Source organism: Hyaena hyaena, unplaced genomic scaffold (assembly GCF_003009895.1).
Source record: "Hyaena hyaena isolate Hyena2069 unplaced genomic scaffold, ASM300989v1 scaffold_172, whole genome shotgun sequence".
NCBI classification, from domain to species: Eukaryota; Metazoa; Chordata; class Mammalia; order Carnivora; family Hyaenidae; genus Hyaena; species Hyaena hyaena.
Genome location: NW_024080804.1, coordinates 2555049 through 2572165, shown reverse-complemented (window position 1 = coordinate 2572165; position 17117 = coordinate 2555049). Strand labels below are relative to the sequence as shown.

Genomic DNA, 17117 nt, shown 5'->3' with positions numbered 1-17117 from the left:
TGAGGTGTATATGAGACTTCCAATTGAATAACAACAGCCCATTATGGGGTTGTATTTTCCTTCTGTAACAAAGCTCTGTCTCCTGTCGCAGAGCTGCTTAGAATGATAGAAAGGAGACTTAGTATTTGTGTCCCACATCTTCCATTCAATAGCTATCAGTAAATCAGTTGGGTGACACAGCACAGTCTAGCTGTGCTACAATTTAAAAAAAAAAAACACTTCAAGATTTCAGTGTCATAACACAACAAAAGTGTACATCTCACATTACATCTTCCACAATGATTTGGCCAGGGGCCTCTGCTTGGTGGGTCATTTAGGGGCCGTGGGCTTGTGAAGGCTTTCTCTTCACACCTGCTTTAAACAGCATCAATAGTGGAAAGGAAATGTGGCAAATCCTAGAGGCTCTTTAAAGTTCTATCTGGAAGAGACATAATTTCTGTCACATTTCACCTGTGAGAGCAAATCATATGGTTAAAAGGAAAGAAAATAGGACCCTATCATGGGCCCAGCAAGACATTATTAATGACTCCCACACTGTGTGGTTTTCTGTAACTCTGTTAGTATATCTGAGCTTCAATTTTTCTAATCTGATAAAGAAATTTAGAGGATTTCCCTGACTTGATCCCTTTTTTCCATGGCCCTTTTTTGACCATGTATATCCTGTATGCTAGAATAAAAGCGTTTTCCCCAATCATTCAACAAATTTGTTTTGAGTTTCTATGTGTCAGACACTGGCTGAGCTTTGGAAACACTGCAGAAAGCAAAAACAGGCAAAATCTCTGATATTTAGGGATATCATATTCTAATAGCATTGACAATAAATGAATAGTCAAATAACTATGTCATATTTGAGGTGGTAAAAAGTTCTAAGAAGAATAAAGCAGGGTGGATTTTTCAAGGAAAACTTCCTTAATAAAAATAAATGTGTAGACACCAGAAAGAAAGGGGAGAACAAAACATGTGATTGCCAGGAGAAGCAGCCTTCTGGAAAATGGAAGAATAAAGTCAGAGCACTAAGGCACATTGCTTCTAGGCATATTTGAGGAACAGAGAGAACCCAGAGTATCTGGAATATAATAGTAAGAAGGACTGTAGGAAGACATTGAAGACATGATCCGAGACAGCAGGGTGTCTGATCATGAAGGGCCCTGTGGGTGCGGTAAGGAATTTGAGCTTGATTCTGAATGAAGTGGAAGGTTTATAGGGCTTTTAGCAAAAAGGTGCCATGATAAGATTTGAATTTTCCCTGGCTTCTCTGCCAGAAATAATCTGTAGTGCAGCAATAATGGAAGCTGGGAGCACAATTGGACAACTATTGCGGTAATTCATGCATGTAAGATAATGCTGGGCTTGAACCAAAACAGTAGTGGCAAAAGTTGGGGAAGAGGTACATTTTAAACATGCAGCCATCATATTTACTTATGGATTGGATGGTAGATATGAGCTTACCTTGGTAATTATGACTGTATAGATGCCACTCATTTATGCCACAAAGCTAACCAATAATCTGTCAGGTGCTAGTGCTGTTCCAGATTTGGGGTTACAGCAGTTAAATTTTCTTGGGGTTTAATTCTAATCAAGGGAGGCAAACAAATTAATTTGAGAAAATCATTAATCAGAAAATAGGCACTAACTAATGCTAGAAAGAAAATTTAAACATGAGTGTGTGAACTTAAGTGCAGGATTGGACAAAGTAATCAGTCAAGGTTGGGGAGCTGAGATGAAGCAAAGAGAAGTCAGACCTGAAGAGACTAGTGGGTCAGAAGGGTGAGTACTTGAGCATGCGTACCATAGTGCAAGGGTCTATAGGCTTACTCGATAGTGACCTTATGGTCACTGTAATTTAAGCATAACAGGAAGAGAGAAAGTGATTCAGCATTGGTAGAGAAGTGGGCATGGGCCAGATCATACTGGGCTTTGTAGACCAGGGTATGAGTTTCAGATGATCATGAGTCTGTAGCAATAAGAAGTCATTGTAAGGTTTCAAACTGAGAAGGAACACGAACTGATTTACCTTCTAAAGAAAAATGATCCTTGAAGCTGGAAAATGTACTTTAAAAGGACTTTGGCAATGAAACCATTTTGGATGCTACTGTTTACTGGCTAATTCAACATTCCTTTCTTATCTTTATGCAGCTGGTTGCTGTTAGCTTGGTTTTAAAAGTGAAATATATTTCCCTCTATGCCCCTGCCATTCAACATTCATAGTAAATGAAATGATCTACAGAAGAATTCTTATATAGCTGTGGGTTTTTAAGATACAGAGCCTTTTAAGCTCTGTATCTTAAAAAAAAAAAAGTGTTCCATATAAATAAAAGTTTTTGTGAGCATTAAATACTCACATGCCATTTAAATAAAAGACAATGAATATATCAGATCCTTTCCTCTGCCTCATTCCTGTTGCTGGTGTTAAAAGTGATGACCTCATTAAAGAACTTAACAAACTCAACACCTGAAAAACAAATAATCCAGTGAAGAAATGGGCAGAGGACATGAATAGATACTTTTCCAAAGAAGACATCCAGATGGCCAACACAAATATGAAAAAATCCTCAACATCACTCATCTTCAGGGAAATACAAATCAAAACCACATTGAGCTACTACCTCATATGAGTCAGAGTAGCTAAAATTAACAGCTCAGGAAACAACAGATGCTGGCAAGGATGTAGAGAAATGGGAACCCTCTTACACTGTTAGTGGAAATGCAAACTGGTACAGCTGCTCTAGAGGTTCCTTAAAAATTAAAAATAGAAATGCCCAAAGACCCAGCAATAGCACTACTAGGAATTTATCCAAAGGATACAGGCGTACTTACTCATAGGGACACATGTACCCCAATGTTTATAGCAGCATTTTCAACAGTAGCCAAATTATGGAAAGAACTCAAATGTCCATCAACTGATGAATGGATAAAGGAGATGTGGTTTATATATACAATGAATACTACTTGGCAATAAGAAAGAATGAAATCCTGCCATTTGCAACAATGTGTATTGAGCTGGAGATTATGCTAAGTGAAATATGCCAAACACAGATATCATATGTTTTCACTCTTATGGAGAACTTGAGAAACTTAACAGAAGACCATGAGGGAAGGAAAGGGGGAAAATATAGTTATAAACAGAGAGGAAGGCAAACCATAAGAGACTCTTAAATACAGAGAAGAAACTGAGGGTTGATGGGTGGGAGGGCAGGAGAGAGGGGAAAATGGGTGATGGACATTGAGGAGGACTCTTGTTTGATGATCACTGAGTGTTGTCTGTAAGCGATGAATCACAGGACTCTACCCCCAAAACCAAGAGTGCCCTGAATACACTTATGTTAGCCAACTTGACAATAAATTTTATATATATATATAATATGTATGTATAAATGATGACCTCAGAGACTCTTTACATCTCCAGACCTGTGAGTTTTACAGATGTTGACTTTATGCTTTTTCCTTTGGTTCCTAGCAATGACATCTGTACCTGAGGTTTATCAGCCCTCTTATAAGCTCCCATCACAAGCTCTTCTAAATACAGTAAAACCTTGGATTGTGAATAACTTGTCTTATAAGTGTTCCACAAGAAGCTCAACCATTTCTGATAAATTTTAGCTTGATAAATCAGTGATGTCTTGCAATACGAGTAGTATGTGATGCCAAACATCCCATGATCAAAACTAAGCCAATGGTTTTTGAATTACACTTTGATATACAAGTGCTTTGGATTGCAAGCATATTTCCGGAATGACTTCTGCTTGCAACCCAAGGTAAGTTTAAAAGTTCCTCTCCTATTGCACTGCTACCTTACTTGTTGAGTAAATTATGTGGGCTTTATGACTGTCATATTCTCCAAGACACCTGGTTCAAACTTCTCTCTTTTTGCCAATAACTATCATGTGAGTGGGGAATAGAGTACATATTGTTACAGTCATTTTGTAAAGCAATTTTAACATTCTGTGAAGTCGAACATGTGCATACATATAATCCAGCAATGATAATTCTAGATATGCCTTAGAGAAATATGTGCATATATGCAAGAACACATGTGTGTAATTGTTCACCAAAGCACTATTGGTAATAGCAAAGAGACAGAAGCATACTGTCTGTAAAAGAAGGGAAATGAATAGATATTCTGTTTATGCGTATAATGGAATACTACATAATAAAATAACTAAATTGGAGCTACAAAGACGACTGGAAATACCTGCAAAATGTAATATTGAGCAAAAATAGAGAATTTCAAAATAATATAGAAATGCAGTGCCACTGGGGCACCTGGTTGGCTCAGTCAGTTAAGCATCTGACTTCAATTCATGTCATGATCTCATAGTTTGTGAGTATCAGCCCCATATCAGGCTCTGTGCTGACAGCTCAGAGCCTGGAGCCTGTCTCAGATTCTGTCTTGTATCTTCTCACTGTCCTCCCCTGTTTGCACTCTGTCTCTCTCTCTAAAATAAATAAACTTTTAAAAAAAGAAGTAAGCCGTTTCTTAAAAAATTAAGAAATGTAATGCTATATATATACATTTTAGAAATATAAAAACTATATAAGTACATAAGTACATGCAGAACTATGAAAAAATACAAAACTGTGTGCATGTTTACACACATATTAATACATGGTTAATAAAAGTATAAAACACGCATGATAATGATACATACAAATTTGAGAAAATTTCTGGGAATAAAAGCAAATAGGAGAGATAGAGAAGGCCTTAGCTGAACCTGTCGTTTTTAAATGCTATGTTAAAAAAGAGATATATCTTAAGCCAATCTGTAAAATATGATCATCTGTTAAATCTGGCTTTTGAGTACATGGTATCATAATAATTGATGAATGTTACTGTGATAGAAGTATTTAATAATTAAAGATACTAAATAATAAAAATGTTGTCTTTTTACAGTTATTTTCCCCACAAGTCATATCTTGATCATTCCTGTGGGGTTTTTTTCCCCCTGTGCTTCATAGCATCTAGGCACATAACAGACTCTTTTTTTTTTTTTTTCCTATCAAGTGACAGAATCACTTTTAGACATGATGCTCCACTTTTAATATTTAAGTTTTGTCTTCAATAAAATAATAGTTTTATTGTACGATATAACCAAGGGATTAAAATAACTTGACCATAGTGAAATTTTAGGTGTTGTTTCAGGTACTTTAATGACTGCATGAAATAATGATACAGTTTTGAAGTCAGCATCTGATGGACATTTGTGTTTTGGGTTAGCTGGAGGAATTCAAAGCAGAGAAAAAACGTTAAACCAGTTGCCCTAGCCTACTCATGTAAACCATTTGATTTTAGTATGGTTAATACTAGACTTTTAAAAACACCAGTTAGAGTACAATGGATAGAAAACAAAGTTGCACCATGACCTGTCCAATATCCCTGTTGTTCTGCCTTGGAGAGATTTCATGGGCAGATAATCTCTTTAGAGATGGGACTGCCTAGTGATGCTGACAGTCGATGTGCAGTCTGCCCTTGCTTGCCTTTGCACATCTCCTGGTAAAATTATCAACAAGAGAAGTTTAAGAAATCTTCTAATGCTTCAGCCATGTCATTGAAGCCATTGTGTGAATACAATGATTTTTGTAGTAGGCTTTCTTAGAAAATGAGTATGTATTCTTCATGTACTAACAGATGCAATGCAGAATTCCAAGTAGTAAAACAACTACATATATTTATAAAATATGGATAGTTCTCAACAGTAGTATGTTCACTAGGATAGCTCTTCAACTTATCTCTAAATATGTTACATCCTTAAAAATTAAGGATTACAAATGAGTTTTAGTTTGTTTATACTCTTCAAAAGAACATATATGTTTAGGGCTTGAAAAACTATGTGTTAAATATATATTCAGGTATATGTATTTTTATATTATATACATATATAAATAATCATGTATTTTTCCCCTTTAAAAATCTTCTATTTTTCAATTTTCAAATATATTTTCTCCCTTGCTATCAATGAAATGGCATTTTTAGACTTGCATTGCTTTACATCTGGTATTATTCTATTTCATTAAACAAATACCATCACTGATTTTATACTCACAGAACTTTATTCTTCACCTTAATTTTGAGTATGTTTACCTAAACAAAATAACAGTTTATCTTTCTGCTTTTGAGGTTAGAAACAATGTCTTCCTGCTATCTCAGTCCTCAACAGGGCTTCGTGCCTGGCACATGACAAGTACTTAAGTGTCTGTTGAGTGGTTAAAGAATCATCTGTATGACAAATAAATACTGAATATCACATTTTGCACAATATGCCCCCTTGTTTGCTGACACCCCCATCCTAATTTGTTTTTTTCCACTGGTACTAGTATGTTTATAGTCTACTTTTACCTGTTTGTCATTTGTCTTTCTCCTTGGGTAAAATGTACATTTCAGGAAGACAGGGATTTAATTGTTTCTACTGCTTTACCCACCTAGAAGATTGTTACACAAAATGCATATTATAATTTTTGAGTCAATAAACAAATATAGGTTTTCAGTAAGTCCAAAGCAGATTGTCAAATGCAAGGAATAGAGATCTTTCTTTTAATTTTCTTCTCCCAAAATTTGTGTATGCAATTGAGTATTTCCTTTAGAATTATTTTGTATTCACTGACTCTCTTTCTATCATGGGTACTGTTTCCAAATGTAGAGGTGATCAGTTTGATTCCTTGGACTTGATGAAATTGACAACTTTTTGCATAGTGGCCTGTGGTCTAGGGAAGTTGTCTTACTTCCACTCTTGGGCTTATAATCTTTTTACTGAAAACCAGAAATATTAGAGAGCATCTCTGATAGGTTGGTTGTTAAGCAGAATGAGATAATTTCATTTCTTAGATTGCCATCCCGCAGGCACTTTTTCTAAGTCTTTAGAAACTTATGACTATTTTTAAATTGCTCTTGCTATACATGGTAAAGCCTAGGTCTCTGGCTTTTTGAGATGATACAGCTAATCAGTCCTAACATCTCTTTGTGGTGGCACTGCTTTTTATGTGTGGGTGTTCACTATCCTTACCTTCTTTGCAACTATCTTCACTGAGTCATGTTTCAGCACTTGTGGAAACTCATGACAACTTGTCATGTAGTAAAACCTTATGTTTTGTGCATTTTGCCATTGTGGGGGTGTACTGGTATGCTGTGCGTGTACAAATCTGTGATGTAGCAGCAAATCGTAGGTTGAGAGTAAAACATGAAAATATTTAGTTGTGTTTTCTTTTGCTTTTTTATGAGTTTGCTTTTCTGAGAAGCTTAATGATATCTCGGAAGACTGATACCAGAATGTTTAAAAATTAGAAACATGCAGCCAAGTGGGAGAACAGCCATTATGAACGTTTTAGTGTGTTTCTTTGGAGAATATGACAGTATTTCCCATTGCCAAAAAGAAATTGACATAGTACTCCATTAACTTGAAGAAAACACATTTTCTTTTTTTTAATTTTTTTAATGTTTACTTATTCTTGAGAGAGAGAGAAACAAAACATGAGTGGGGGAGGGGCAGAGAGAGAAGGAGATACAGAATCTGAAGCAGGCTCCAGGTTCTGAGCTGTCAGCACGGAACCTGACACAGGGCTCAAACTCACAGACCGTGAGATCATAGCCAGAGTCAACATTGGATGCTTAACCAACTGAGCCGCCCAGGTGCCCCAAAGAAAACACATTTTCAAGTACATGATGCAATATGTTATTTGACCTGAAGTGAGTGCTTAAATTTGTGTTGATAGTATAAACATAACTAAATAGTAACTGTTTTGTTTTTACTCTAATAGTTGCTTTCATGTAAATCTTATAATAATTATAGCATGCTTTATATTTATTATGTCATTTACTCCATATTATAATCTTTTTTGATAGATCTTGTGATTATTCTATTTGACAGATACTACAAGCAAAGCTTAGCAATGTGTAGACAGGTATTAATGATGGATGGTGGCAGAGCTTACATGCTTAACATTGTTATGGTGCAACACTTATTAAGTAATCATATAGCACTTACTATGCCTGTAACCTTTGTTTGTTTGTTTGTCCTTTATTTGAGAGAGAGTATGTGTGTGAGCCAGGGAGGGGCAGAGAAAAAGAGAAAGAGAGAGAGAATCCCGAGTAGGCTCCCTACTGTCAGTGCTTAGCATGATGCAATGTTTGATCTCAGAAATGGTGAGATCATGACCTGAGCCAAACTCAACAGTCAAATGCTCAACCAACTGAGTCACCCAGGTTCCCCTGTTTGCAGCCTTTCAAATCATGCAGAATAAAAGATATCAAAGCCAAGGTTATCACAGCACAGGGACAAAAAGTGGGACCTGTTAAAAATTCTTCTGTCATATATAAGAATCTCTTAAGAATGCTGATAGCCATGGGATATAGATAAAGACAGTTAAAGGAGATCAACCAGTGAAACTGACAGCACCTCTCTAGTTTGATTTTCATGGCTGTAGGGAAGAGCTAGGTGGCATCTGTCCCTTGGTTCTTGGCTTTGCAAGAAACTGTGTTGCTAACTCTGAGAGGCAAGAATGGACCTGACCCTGTCCATCACCAGTAGTGAGAAGATCCCACAACCACAGCTGAGAGAAACAGATTGAATTTTATTATTCTCTATGTCCTTTATCTATTATTCTCTGTATCACATTCCTTGGTTCATAACAGATTTTCAATATTTATTGACTTAAGTGTAAACAAATGAATGAAAACCTAGCTATGAATGTCACTAGTGGTATGGGCTTGGGGTAGTCAGTGTATTTCTCTGAGTCTGGATTTCCTCATCTCCAGAAATGGGTGATAGTTCCTGCTTGGGACAACTGTTATATGGATCTACTTTATGAACTCTAAAGAGAAATTTGACTTGGATACTTTCATACTCTTTCTGTTTCTTCTTTCTTGGGCTACCTAGTGCCCACCTGGCTTGGATTTTGTTGTTAACACCCAATTAATGGTCAGAATACAGAATGAGGATCCTGGAAAAGTTAAATTGATTTATATTTTTAAAAGGCAGGAAGGTACTCATGAAAGAAGCAATGTAGAGGCAGAAGGGAAGGGTGAGTGGGGGTGAAGACTGATAACAGAACAGGAAAAGAACAACAAATTTTTGACAAGCTGTCTTGAACATTCAGGAAATACAGGTTGGTATGGAGACTCACTAAGATGTTTTGGCTCGTTTTTGTTTAGTAGAGGGGCCCTGTTGCATCTGTACAGATATTGTGAAACTTTTAATTAAAATTCTAATGTCAAAAGAGCTTTCCTTTTGAGTGCAACAAACCTATGGTATGATGAACTATGAGGTTGTTTGGTCTAACTCAGGCTACATAACAGATGGAATACTATAAAGCTGCATTCACAAAGATTCCTATTAAATATACCCAGATGATAACATTGTAATAGCTAAAAGTACTATCACATTTTTCATTGGAATCTATTGTTCAATGTAATGTAACCAAAAATATGTTATTACTTTTTTTAGAAATGGAACACACATAGTTGCTTTTGCAACAGTTTTGAAGTAGAGATATGACATATATTAATATTAGTTTCACAAGGTAGGGAACATTATTATTGGTAAGGGAATTCAGTGAGGAAGATAGTGCTTTCAGGCAGTAGAGTGATATAAATAAAATATATTTTATAGATTATTTGAATTAGAGATTTCATGTGATAAGCTACATGTCTTCTTATTCTTTAAAGAAATAAACATGTACTTTATTATGTCTTTATTAAGAATGAGAATAGAATAGTATGCCAACATATAGGCATTTAATTTAGTCACATTCAATGTTGCAAATATAAAGTAAAAGGAAAAGATAGGAGAAATGTCAATTTAAATAGCACAAGCGATTTCTTACACTATTTCACCCAAAGAGTGCTAACCTGAGTGACCTTGAGATAGAAGTGAATCAGTGGGTCACTCAGCAAATCTCATTTCATTTCATACCTGACTAGAGGAAGAATCTTAGGATGCTGTATATGAGCAATGCGTTTAAAGATAAAATATTGTAAAAGTATATTTTGCATATTATAACTGAAGTCTGTGCCTACAGATTTGTATGCAATGATATCATCCGTAACAAAAGTGTTTTCTTTTCCTCCATTAATTTACTCTGTCATTCTGAGAGTGTCAACTTAGTTTCCCTTAACCAAGCTTCATAGACTCAGTCTTGTAAATATACAAGATATTTGTACATTTGTATATGTAATTGGTACATATTGCCAATTAGTGAAAGTAGAAGTCATGAAAGGAATAGCATGGAGAGTCTAACCAATGCTATTCTAACAGTGTTGTATGGTGACAGATGGTAGCCACATTTGTGGTGAGCCTAGCATAACATGCAGAAATGTTGAATCACTCTGTTGTATACCTGCAATTAGTTTAGCATTGTGTCACCTATACCAAAAATTAAAAAAAAGAAAGATGGCTGCCATCTTTTTGCTCTCATGGAGAGTCCAGTTCCAGTGGAAAATCTTCTCTTTCTTATATATTTTATTAGTGATGACGTCTTTCCCCACAAGCCCTCCCAGCCTGTTGCTCCTCATTTATTATTGGCCATAATTGTATTACATAGTCAAACTAGTGCCTGGCAGGGACAATGATCTGGTCAAATCAGCCATAATCCAACCATTGGGAATGAGCCCATATTGTCTGATGTATAGGGCCAACCATAGGAAAATAATGGATTCTGTTAGGAAAGAGGAAACAGAGTGACTAATGGTCAAGTAAGCAAATAGGTTTTGTAGTACGTTCATTAGTATATTGGAAAGCACTATTTCTATTATACATTTATACATTTATATTGCTTTTTATACAAAAGACCATGTGCATTATACTTAATGGGCAATAGGCTTTTTGTAAGAGTAATTTTAAACTCATACTTTTGATGTAGGATTAATGCCAGAATGTAATCTTATCATACAAGGTGAGACTCAACTGTAATACCATTTTCACTTTAGTTTACCATTTATCCTTATTCAGTGTATCATAAGCAGTCTTCTGAATGGCAAATATAGAATCTAGTTTGCTGTTATAAAAGTTTGATCAACAGATTACATGCTTTGGGTTTGTTTGTTTGTTTGTTTGTTTTGAAAAGAAAATCAATGTAGAGTAACTCTGCATTGACGAAACCTCTCCAGATCTATCCAGACCAAAACATACTGAGTACCTCCTATGTGTTTGCCACTATTCTAACCATTTTGGATAGATCAAAGGATAAGATAGATAAGGTATCTGTTGTTAAACAGCCTACATTCTATTCTGGAAAGCAAAAATAACCAGATACGTTAACTAGTAAAAATCACAAAAAAATAAGATAGTGAAAAGGACTGTGATAGAAGGCAAGTGGGTGCCTATCTTAAGGGGTCAAGGAAGTTCTCTCTGAAAAAGAAGCATTTAAGCTGAAATCTAAATGATAAGAAAATGAAAACAAGGAGCCAGCCTGTGGAACCCCAGGAACAGGCTAAGTATGGGGAATAGCAGGCACAAAGATCATCAGATGAGAATGCACATAAAACACAGTAAGTAAAGGGTAAAGAGGGGAATGAGGTCAGAGGTCTACCAGGGCCAGATCATGTACAATTGTGTAATCAATTATAGAAAGATAGGTATTTATTTTAAACATAGTCATAAGCCATTGGGAAACTCCGTACGAAAGTGATAAAATAACATACTGGACTAGATGTGAGGACAGTATTATAGGGAAGCAGTCTTACAAATGGTGGTAAAACCAAGGTGTTAGGGTTGAAATGTACAAAACATGTACAGATTCAAGATGTTTTGAAGAGAAGATGTGGGAAGAAGTAGGGAAATGAGAGAAAAAGAATAACTTCTAGACATTTGGCTTAGGCTATAGAGCAGATAGCGGAATTGTTATCAGAGATGGGTACAAAGTAGAATTGTTGGAGAAAAGTGGCAGACAGAAGCCAGAGTTCTGTTTTGGTCCTCTTACGTTAGATAGAGATGTGTGCTGGGCATCCTTGTAGAAATGTCTGGTAAACAACTGGATACATTAGCCACAAGTTCCAGGAAGAGACTTGGTTTGGAGATAATAGATTTGTTAAAAAAAAAAAAAAAAAAAAAAAAAAAAAAAGGCAGAGAAGTGCCCACACAATTATTTTAATTAATTCCACAGAACATTCTAAAGTATAATTTGGATAACTGAAAATTTATGGGTACTTATATATTGAAACATTTGTCTTGAAAAGTTGTTGACAATATGATTTCTGAGAAATTAATTGATTGCTCTTGACAAGCAGTGATGGCTCATTTCATAATTTTCTATAAAAGACAACGTTTTATATCAGCTTTAATTTGCTTTGAAAATATATTTTTGTACATCACTTTTTTGGGTTAGCAATAAAATTATCTGCTTTTGCTTCATAAATCAAACAAGAACACAATTGTTAAATAGTCTATATCATATTAATTAAGCTCTGAAACAAGGCAGGCATTACAGCCATTTATAACAGAGTATTGTATATGTTACTAATCAATGAGAAAAGCAACTAATTAGCAAGCCACTAGTCAGCATTTTGAGCAGAAGTTGGTGACTTTCAGCTTAATTAAACCTTGCAGGTGTCAGTGATCATATGAAAGAATCTTTAATCTGTTTGTGTCTAAATTCCCCCAGATCATTTTCATGTCTGCACATGTTTAAAGTCCTTATCTATATTAAGGTAGGTAGAGGGATTTCAGTGTCTTAAAGCACTAGACATTTTTAAAAGCTCTTTTAACTAAATTGTTGAGATTTCTCTTGGATAAAGACAATCGAATGAAGTTCAAGGACGATTTTAACCCCAAAGTAATACCTGCTGAAAGAACAAGTGAATTTTTAAAGCACTTTTATTGAAGCATAATTTACATACCATTGAATACACTTATTTTAAGTTTAAAATTTAATGATTTTTAGTAAGTGTATAGAGTTGTACAGTCATCACAAAACTATAATTAGAATAAATGAAATTTTAAAGTTTGGGCACATTTATCTCCCATGGTGTCAAAATTAGCTTCTGGGAAAGAATAGATGCATCTAGCTTTTAGGAATGACCTGTAAAAGAATCCGTATGCCTTTGCTTCTAGTTCTGAAATATTTCTGTGAATCAGCTAAAGCCAACGTCCAAAACAGGAATCTAGGCAGGATGACTCAAACATTAAGATTAATTAATTATTTCTTACATAATTTTTTTTTAACTTTTTAAAATTTACATCCAAGTTAGCATATAGTGCAACAATGATTTCAGTAGATTCCTTAATGCCCCTCACCCATTTAGGCCATCCCACCTCCCACAACCCCTCCAGTAACCCTCTGTTCTTTATATTTAAGAGTTGTTTATGTTTTGTCCTCGTCCCTGTTTTTAAATTATTTTTACTTCCCTTTCCTTACATTCATCTGTTTTGTATTTTAAAGTCCTCATATGAGTGAAGTCACATGATATTTGTCTTTCTCTTACTGACCAATTTTACTTGGCATAATACCCTCTAGTTCCATCAATGTAGTTGCAAATAGGAAGATTTCATTCTTTTTGATTGCTGAGTAATACTCTGTTGTACATATATGCCTCTTCTTTTTTATCCATTCATCCATTGATGGACATTTGGGCTCTCTCCATACTTTGGCTATTGTTGATAGTGCTGCTATAAACATTGGGGTGCATGTGCCCCTTAGAAACAGCATACCTGTATCCCTTGGATAAATACCTAGTAGTGCAATTGCTGGGTCATAAGGTAGTTCTATTTTTAATTTTTTGAGGAACCTCTATACTGTTTTCCAGAGTGGCTACACCAGTTTGCATTATCATGAGCAGTGTAAAAGAGATCCTCTTCCTCCACATCCTCACCAACATCTGTTGTTGCCTGAGTTGTTAATGTTATTCATTCTGACAGGTGTGAGGTGGTATCTCATTGTGGTTTTGTTTTATATTTCTCTGACGATGAGAGATGTTGAGCATCTTTTAATGTGTCAGTTGGCCATCTGGATATCTTCCTTGGAGAAGTGTCTATTCATGTGTTTTGCCCATTTCTTCACTGGATTATTTGTTTTTTGGATGTTGAGTTGGTAAAGTCTTTATGGATTTTGGATACTACCCCTTTATCTGATATGTTGTTTGCAAATATCTTCTCCCATTCCATTGGTTGCTTTTTAGTTTTGCTGATTGTTTCCTTCTCTGTGCAGAAGCTTTTTATTTTGCTGAGGTCCCAAACATAATATTTAAATACTACATGTTTTTCTGTAATTATGTTATTTGTCAAAACTTAAGAATCCTACTTCTTCAGGGTGCCCTGAGTTCTTTCTATGGATCATTCTTTCATGGTTATTATAAGAAATAGAAATATTTTTTCATAATGAAAATGTTCTCATTTCTTCTTAGTGTATATACTCTTTTTGATGAGATAATATGCTTAGGAATTGTTTAAACATTTATATTTGAAATTTAGATAAGTGTGCCTATCAAAAATATGTCATATTGAGCACAATACATTAAATTATGTTTGGGTTTCAAGAGATAGGTAGTGGTTTCCTGAATAAAAGTATCAAGTAATAATCATAATACCCTCATCACTTTATGTGTTCTGGGAACTTTTCATAGCTATATGTTTTTTTTCTTTTTATTTTTTTGTTTATTTATTTGTTTTGAGAGAAAGAAAGAGGGAGAGAGAGAATCCCAAGCCGACTCCATGCTGTCAGTGCAGAGTCTGACACAGGGCTTGATCCCATGAATGGTGAGATCATGACCAGAGCTGAAATCAAGAGTCAGACCCTTAACTGACTGAGCCACCTAGGTGCCCCTATGTTTTTTTTTTTCTTAAATTTTACAACAACCTATGGAATAACTTGGAAAACTAAAGCACAGAGAAATTAAATAGTTTTCTCAAGGTGCCCCATATAGGTAGTGGCATAGCTGGGATGACAAATGTAGGAATGTAGGAAATGTAAGAATTGAAATTGGAATTGAAATTCTTGCTCTTATTTTAGTATATTTTACTGGAAGTTTTGATTATTCATATTGCTAATATCATATGGCTTCAATAGTTTAACCTATAATACCTAACAAAGTTTTATATGGTAGACGAAATCTAATATAAAACATCAGGATGTTCTGAAATACTGTTTTTAAAAGTAGGAGATATTTTCAGACACATTGACAATGTAGTGTTTATATATAAAGAATAATACGTTTGGAATCTGGAAACTTGGGTTAGAAATATTTGTAGTACCTTGTCAAATTATTTAGGCTCACTGAACCAATTACCTGTAAAACAGGGAAGGCCTTTCTTGGCTGACCCAGTGCCTTACTTTTATGTCTTCACAATAAGAAGATAAGCCCTTATCACATTGCCTGGGGGTTGCCATCATTTGAATCTCTTTCCATAGACAGTAAGCTCCTTAAGGACAGAGACCACATCTTTTTGTCTTTGTATCTTTATTATCTTTTAGGATAGTTTCTGTCAACTTAGAAGTACATATCAAATATGTACAGAAGTATAGTTTAAAGGAGAGATAATATATATCTCCCAAAGAGTTGTCATCAAGATTAAATATGATAAATAACATTCTGTTCTTTATCTCTTGCTATCAGCTATAGGTGATAAAAACACCAATGTGGGGTCTCCCCTACTAGCAATATATTAATTTTATGCACAGGTGCAACACAGACATAATATCAGGAGAAGATATTTTCAAATAAATAGCTTGAGAGATTGATAGAGAATATTCCACCATTCACTTTTGGGCAAAACATTTGTGACATCCATGTATACCTTTATTCCTTTATTTTCTGTTTCTCTTATCTCTTAAAATCTTTCATAATTGTTTAGGAGAAATGAAGGATGGTCATTGGATCACAGTTACAAAATGATTTACATCAGTAGGACTTTTGGTTAAGTAATGCAAAAAGGGTTAAGACCTGTTGAGTCTCTTTCTAGGGTATCACACAGCGTGTTGCAGTTATCTTTCCTTTTTTTTTTTTTTTTGTACATCTTTACAGAGAAGTATTTTTATTTGCCTGCTGAAAAATATGAGACACCACACAGTTTTTCTTTGAAATGTTTTTTGTTTTTTTTGTTTGTTTGTTTTTTTATTGATCAGACATAGACAGTTTACCAGGGATGCACCTGCTTATATCTTCTCTGTTGACAGGACATTCATTTTTGCAGTGTTACTCAGAGCTTATGACTTTAACCTTTCAATTTTGGAATCTGTTTTTCCTGTAATTGAGACTCTGCTCCTGTTTCTGTACCTGTTGCATTTTTTTTCTAGCATGAGTATCTTTCCACATGTGTACTCAAATAGTGATATGTTGTCTGTCCCAGTCCCTGGAGACAAAGAATATTGGACATAAGCCAATCACTCACTTCGTTGTACTAACATTGAATAATTGAAAGTGAATATTTTACTATATTATATGAAATCAAATTTTACTTTTCACTTAATATGACTTTGGCTGAGCTCTTCTGGTGATGCAGAAGGTATTTCTGAATTTGAGATAGGTATTGATTTATGAAGGATCCCTGGAAATCTAAGCTACAGAACTCGTGGACTAAAATAATAACCCTATACTTTTATACCTATATAGGATTTACCTATATAAAATAAATATTGCTACAAGTTAAATATAATCATTTATAATTGCTTGGATTTAAGTGAAAAATCTGTTTACACAAGAATGCCCTTGTGCATAGAGTAAATAGGATGTAGGAAATCTGAAATCCTCACTGACAGAAATACACACATCACTAGTCTCTGTAATATCTCCACATCATTATCCCCCCTTCTAAAGAAGGCTTTTGAACTCCAAAACACCTCTCTTAAAAATTAAGGTTGGTTAGACATCATTTTATCTTTTTGGGCCAGTTTCCTGGATGTTTAACAAAAGGAGACTATATGCTTTAAGAAAACAAATCTAAACATGAAGTAAGAATGACTTGAAATCTAGAAAGTAGGTATTTGAACTTGGATTCATACTGGACCTTGCTGAATCATAATTTCATTATTTATAAAATGAAATAATAAAGGTGGTATCACCCTTATGAGGTTGTTTAGAAGATTAAATGAGAAAACTGCAAAAATCTTGGCATGTTGCTGGATACCTCGAATGTTTGTAGTAAATGTCAATAATCCCCTGCCCTCCTTCTCCTTCTCTTTACCAATGTATGTAAAAG

At 34.9% G+C, this 17117-nt stretch overlaps 1 protein-coding gene across 5 annotated transcripts in view; it reads left to right on the top strand.

Moving 5' to 3' along the window:
- Positions 1 to 17117, top strand: part of CNTN4 (contactin 4) — a 778655-nt gene that overhangs the window by 336227 nt on the left and 425311 nt on the right. The gene's annotated exons all lie outside the window — the stretch shown is intronic.